This window comes from Hyla sarda, chromosome 8 (genome assembly GCF_029499605.1).
Source record: "Hyla sarda isolate aHylSar1 chromosome 8, aHylSar1.hap1, whole genome shotgun sequence".
NCBI classification, from domain to species: Eukaryota; Metazoa; Chordata; class Amphibia; order Anura; family Hylidae; genus Hyla; species Hyla sarda.
This window is the reverse complement of record NC_079196.1, coordinates 110,024,661-110,030,979: the sequence shown is the minus strand read 5'-3', so window position 1 is coordinate 110,030,979 and position 6,319 is coordinate 110,024,661. Positions and strand designations below refer to the sequence as shown.

Here is a 6,319-nt window from a genome sequence, read left to right as displayed (position 1 = left end):
TGTTGTGGCAGTAGTGTAGTAGGTGCGCATCTAGTGGGATCGCATAACGGAGGACACAAAAAATATATATAGAATATATAAACCAGTATAAAATCAGCCTCTAAAGAGGCATATGAATATCAAAAAAAAAAAAAAAAAATATATATATATATATATATATATATATATATATATATATATATATGGAAAAATATACAAGCATGTGTACAAAAGGCCTAAAAAATATATGCAAATCAGCTTATCACACCACCTTCACAGGTAGTGTGTTCTGCAAACAGCTCACGCGCCAGTTAAGAAGTCTCAGAACTGATTGGGATTTATGCCAAACCCGAACTCTCCAGAAGGAAAGAGGACCCATCTGCAGACAGCTGTTTCAAGGTGTTTTTTTATTTTTATTTATTTTATTTTATTTTTTAAGAGCCGAGGCAAGTGCTCTCTATCACCCAATTTGCAAGAAAAAGTGCAAACGTGTCACACTAAAAAAAAAAAAAAAAAACGTGCACAAAGGATGCGGTCTATCGCTAAGCCCTTCTCCAACAGGAGAAAGGCCCCCAACAAACCTACCCTTCACCTCCGGACCAAAAGGCACCTGCAAGGATCCAGGTTCGATGCCCCTTTTCGCCGAAGCTACTAAGGGGCCGAAAATGCTCCTGGCTTCAACCTAGGCGTTAGCCAAGGTATCAGCCGAGGAGCCGTATACTGATGGCATCTTGACCAAAGCCCAGATTCCCAGGGGATGCAGGGAGGTAAGAAACCTAATGGCCACACACCTCCCTTAGACCGCCAGGAGGGCTACCACATCCTGACAATCCTGTGTACATATAAAGACACAAACATGGCACAGTGACAAACAAAAAAATAAGTGGACGAGTGCAGATATACTGCCCGGTCATCTGGCCGAATCTATGAAAATTACCCTGATCCTAGCCAGAAGGCCAGGATACCAAGGGTGAGTGCCAAAGGTGAAGAGTAATGGTGCAGTGCGTTCATTCAGTGAGTTATAACACCCAGTGAGTTTTGGCACCTCAGGGTCACCACTCCCCGAGGCACAGAAGTACCTCATCTCTACACACCTCTACCTCATGGCGAGACTCGGAGGAAACCAGTTACATCAGGACAGCCGTCGAGCTGATTCCTCAGAACCAGCCCCGGAAAACCCTGGTACACCTGCTCCCTCCATGCAGCATCCATCCTACATCAATGGCCAGATACAACACTTGATCTTAACCAAAAGGCCGAGAAGCAGGAGCCGAGGCAAGTGCTCTCTATCACCCAAAGTGCAAAGGTGTCACACTAAAAAAAACGTGCACAAAGGATGCGGTCTATTGCTAAGCCCTTCTCCGACAGGAGAGAGGCGCCCCAACAAACCTACCCTTCACCTCCGGGCCAAAAGGCACCTGCAAGGATCCAGGTTCAATGCCCCTTTTTGCCAAAGCTACTAAGGGGCCGAAAATGCTCCTGGCTTCAACCTAGGCGTTAGCCAAGGTATCAGCCAAGGAGCCGTATACTGGTGACATCTTGACCAAAGCCAAGAGGCCCAGGGGTTGCAGGGAGGGGAGGAACTTAATGACCACACACCTCCTCTAGACCGCCAGGAGGGCTCCGCATCCTGACAATCCTGTATACAAATAAAGACACAAACATGGCACAGTGACAAACAAAAAAATTAAAAATAAGTGGACGAGTGCAGATGTACTGCCCTGATCCTAGCCAGTAGACCGGGATACTAAGGGTGAGTTCCAAAGGTGAAGAGCGGTCACTCAGTGAGTTAACTCCCAGTGAGTTTTGGCACCTCAGGGTCACCACTCCATGAGGCACAGAAGTACCTCATGGTGAGACCCGGAGGAAGCAGGTTACATCAGGGCAGCCGTCAAGCTGATTCCTCAGAACCAGCCCCCTCCATGCAGCATCCATCCTCATCAATAGCCAGATACTACACTTGATCTTAGCCAAAAGGCCGAGAAGCAGGGTGTTTGTCCCTCATCAGTACAGAGCAGAGTTATCTGGCTTGGCTGAGGTGAGAGGCCTCTGAGTAGTTAAACGGGGTCAGTACTTTCCTCAGGGAGAGGACAACACTTCTGGTGAAAAACGGAGATTCAAGTAGGCCATACAGTACTCCGCAGGCTCCTGGGTAAGAAATATATGCAAATCAGCTCATCACACCACCTTCACAGGTAGTGTGTCCTACAAACAGCTCAGGCTCCAGTTAAGTCTCAGAGCTGATTGGGATTTATGCCAAGCCAGAACTCTCTCCAGAAGGAAAGAGGACCCATCTGCAGACCAAAAGTGCAAGAAAAAGTGCAAACGTGTTACACTAAAAAAAACATGCACAGAGGATGCGGTCTATCGCAAGCCCTTCTCCGATAGGAGAGAGGCCCCCAACAAACCTTACCCTTCGCCTCCGGACCAAAAGGTACCTGCGATGTTCCAGGTTCTATGTCCCTTTTTGCCGAAGCTACTAAGGGATCACAAATGCTCCCGGCATCCCCCTTGGCGTTAGCCAAGGTATCTGCCCGCAGAGCCGATAACGGTTGGTACCCTGCCAAAGCAGGAGTACCCGGGGTGTTTGCAGGTAGGTGCGGAACCTAATGACCACACACACCTCCCCTAGACCGCCAGGAGGGACACCCAGAAGGGCTACCACATCCTGACAATTCCTGTGGACACACAACACGCAAAAAGTGATAGACAAAAATAAATAAGTGAATGTGTGCAGATATACTGCCCAGACATTCGTCCGGATCTATAAAAATTTCTCTGATCCTAGCCAGAAGGCAGGGAATCAAGAGGTGAGTCCCACAAAGGTGAATAGATCATGGTGCCCGTGCTTCAACTCATTGAGCCAATACTTCCAGTGAGTTTCGGCACCTCAGGGTCACCACTCCCCGAGGGACTAAAGTATCTCAGCTCTAGGCCCTCTCAGCCTCATGGCGAGACCCGGAGGAAACAGGTCACATCGGGGCAGCCGTCGAGCTGATTCCTCAGAACCCCCACGCGCCTACCCCGATCACAGAATTGTATAATTTTTGTTATTCGATCTCTTGTGCTTTTCTATTACAGGATGGAGCTGAGTGTTAGAGTAGCATGATGTGCGATGTATAGCTTAGGGAACCTTTGCTTTGTATTGTACTGTCATGCTTTGTGTGTTGTAATTTATTGTATGACTTGTAATGACTGAACGGACAATAAAGCTCTTTCAATAACGATTCCTCAGAACCAGTCCCTGAACGCCCTGGTACACCTGCTCCCTACCATGCAGCACCCATCCCCACCAGCATGAAACTGATAAGAACAGATACTACACTTGATCTTAGCCAAAAGGCTAAGCCAGAACTCTCTCCAGAAGGAAAGAGGACCCATCTGTAGACAGCTGTTTCGTGTTGTTTGCCCCTCGTCAGTACAGAGCAGGGTTATCTGGCTTGGCTGAGGTGAGAGGCCTGTGACTAGTTAAATGGGGTCAGACTTTCCTCAGGAAGAGGACACCACTTCTGGTGTAAAACGGAGATTCAAGTAGGCCACATAGCACTAAATTCACTAAAATGTGTGTTTCCCCCAAAATTTCACATTTTTGCAAGGGTTAATAGCAGAAAATACCCCCCAAAATTTGTAACCCCATCTCTTCTGAGTATGGAGGTACCCCATAAGTTGACCTGAAGTGCACTACGGGCGAACTACAATGCTCAGAAGAGAAGGAGTCATATTTGGCTTTTTGAGAGCAAATTTTGCTCGGGGGGCATGTCGCATTTTGGAAGCCCCTATGGTGCCAGGACAGCAATAAAAAACACATGGCATACCATTTTGGAAACTAGACCCCTTGAGGAACACAACAAGGGATAAAGTGAACCTTAATACCCCACAGGTGTTTCACGACTTTTGCATATGTAAAAAAAAAAAATGTTATTTTTTTACCAAAAATGCTTGGTTTAGCAAAAATTTTACATTTAAAAAAAAAGATAATAGCAGAAAATACCCCCCCCCAAAATTTGAAGCCCAATTTCTCCCGATTCAGAAAACACCCAATATGGGGATGAAAAGTGCTCTGCTGGCGCACTACAGGTCTCAGAAGAGAAGGAGTCACATTTGGCTTTTTGGAAGCAAATTTTGCTCTGGGGGCATGCCGCATTTAGGAAGCCCCTATGGTGCCAGGACAGAAAAAAAAAAACCACATGGCATACCATTTTGGAAACTAGACCCCTTGGGGAATGTAACAAGGGGTAAAGTGAACCTTAATACCCCACAGGTGTTTCACGACTTTTGCATATGTAAAAAAAAAAAAATTTTTTTTACACTAAAATGCTTGTTTTCCCCCAAATTTTACATTTTTACAAGAGATAATAGCAGAAAATACCCCCCAAAATTCGTAACCCCATCTCTTCTGAGTATGGAAATACCCCATAAGTGGACGTGAAGTGCACTGGGGACGAACTACAATGCTCAGAAGAGAAGGAGCATCATTGAGCTTTTGGAGAGAGAATTTGGCCATGTGCATTTCCAAAGCCCCCCGTGGTGCCAGAACAGTGGACCCCCCCACATGTGACCCCATTTTTAAAACTACACCCCTCACGGAAGGTAATAAGGGGTGCAGGGAGAATTTACACCCCACTGGCATTTGACGGATCTTTGGAACAGTGGGCTGTGCAAATTAAAAATTTTATTTTTCATTTTCACAGACCCCTGTTTCAAAGATCTGTCAGACACCTGTGGGGTGTAAATGCTCACTGTACCCCTTATTACATTCCGTTAGGGGTGTAGTTTCCAAAATGGGGTCACATGTGGGTATTTATTGTTTTGCACTTATGTCAGAACCGCTGTAAAATCAGCCACCCCTGTGCAAATCACCAATTTAGACCTCAAATTTACATGGTGCACTCTCCCTTCTGAGCCTTGTAGTGCGTCCCCAGAACACTTTGCGCCCACATATGGGGTATCTCCGTACTCAGGAGAAATTGCGTTACAAGTTTTGGAGGCTTTTTTTCTTTTACCGCTTGTGAAATTTTAAAGTATGGGGCAACACCAGTATGTTAGTGTACAAAAATGTTTTTTTTTTACTCTAACATGCTGGTGTAGACCCCAACTTTACCTTTTCATAAGGGGTAAAAGGAGAAAAAGCCCCCCAAAATTTGTTAGGCAATTTCTCCCGAGTATGGCGATACCCCATATGTGGCCCTAAACTGTTGCCTTGAAATACGACAGGGCTCCAAAGTGAGAGCGCCATGCGCATTTGAGGCCTAAATTAGGGATTTGCATAGGGGTGGACATAGGGGTATTCTACACCAGTGATTCCCAAACAGGGTGCCTCCAGCTGTTGCTAAACTCCCAGCATGCTTGGACAGTCAATGGCTGTCCGGAAATGCTGGGAGTTTTTGTTTTGCAACAGCTGGAGGCTCCGTTTTGGAAACACTGCTGTAGGATACGTTTTTCATTTTTATTGGGGGGGAAGGGGGGGGGGGGTGGTAGGGGGGTGGCAGTGTACGTGTGTATATGTAGTGTTTTACGTGTGTATATGTTAGTGTAGTGTAGTGTTTTTAGGTTACATTAACACTGACAGCGGATTACACTGAGTCTCCCGCTAGGAGTTTGAGCTGCGGCTGCAGCTCAAACATGAAGCGGGGAACTCACTGTAATCCGCCGCCAGTGTGAATGTAACCTGTACATTCACATGGGAGGGGGGGGGGGCAAAACTACAACTCCCAGCATGCACTTACAGAACGTGCATGCTGGGAGTTGTAGTTTTGCAACAGCTGGAGGCACACTGGTTGGAAAATACTGAGTTAGGTAATAGAACCTATTACCTAACTCGGTATTTCCCAACCAGTGTGCCTCCAGCTGTTGCAGAACTACAACTCTCAGCATATACTGATTGCCAAAGGGAATGCTGGGAGATGTAGTTATGCAACAGCTGGAGGCACGCAAGTACAACTCCCAGCATGCCAAGACAGCCATTTGCTGTTCCTGAATGCTGGGAGTTGTAGTTTTGCAAGATTTAGAGGGGTTCAGGCTAGAGATCACTGACAGTGGTCTCTAAACTGTGGCCCTCCAGATGTTGCAAAACTACAAATCTCAGCATGCTAAGACAGCAAACTGCTGTCTGGGCATGCTGGGAGTTGTAGTTTTGTAACATCTGGAGGGCTACAGTTTAGAGACCACTGTCAGTGATCTCTAGCCTGAACCCCTCTAAATCTTGCAAAACTACAACTCCCAGCATGCCAACACAGCAAACAACTGTCAAGGCATGGTGGGAGTTGTAGTTTTGCAACATCTGGAGGGCCACAGTTTAGAGACCACTCTCTAAACTGTCGCCCTGCAGATGTTGCTAGGC

At 46.5% G+C, this 6,319-nt stretch overlaps 1 pseudogene; it reads right to left on the bottom strand.

Moving 5' to 3' along the window:
- Window positions 1-3,169: 3,169 nt before the first annotated feature.
- Window positions 3,170-3,335, bottom strand: LOC130290128 (U2 spliceosomal RNA; annotated as a pseudogene).
- Between the last annotated feature and the right edge of the window lie 2,984 nt (window positions 3,336-6,319).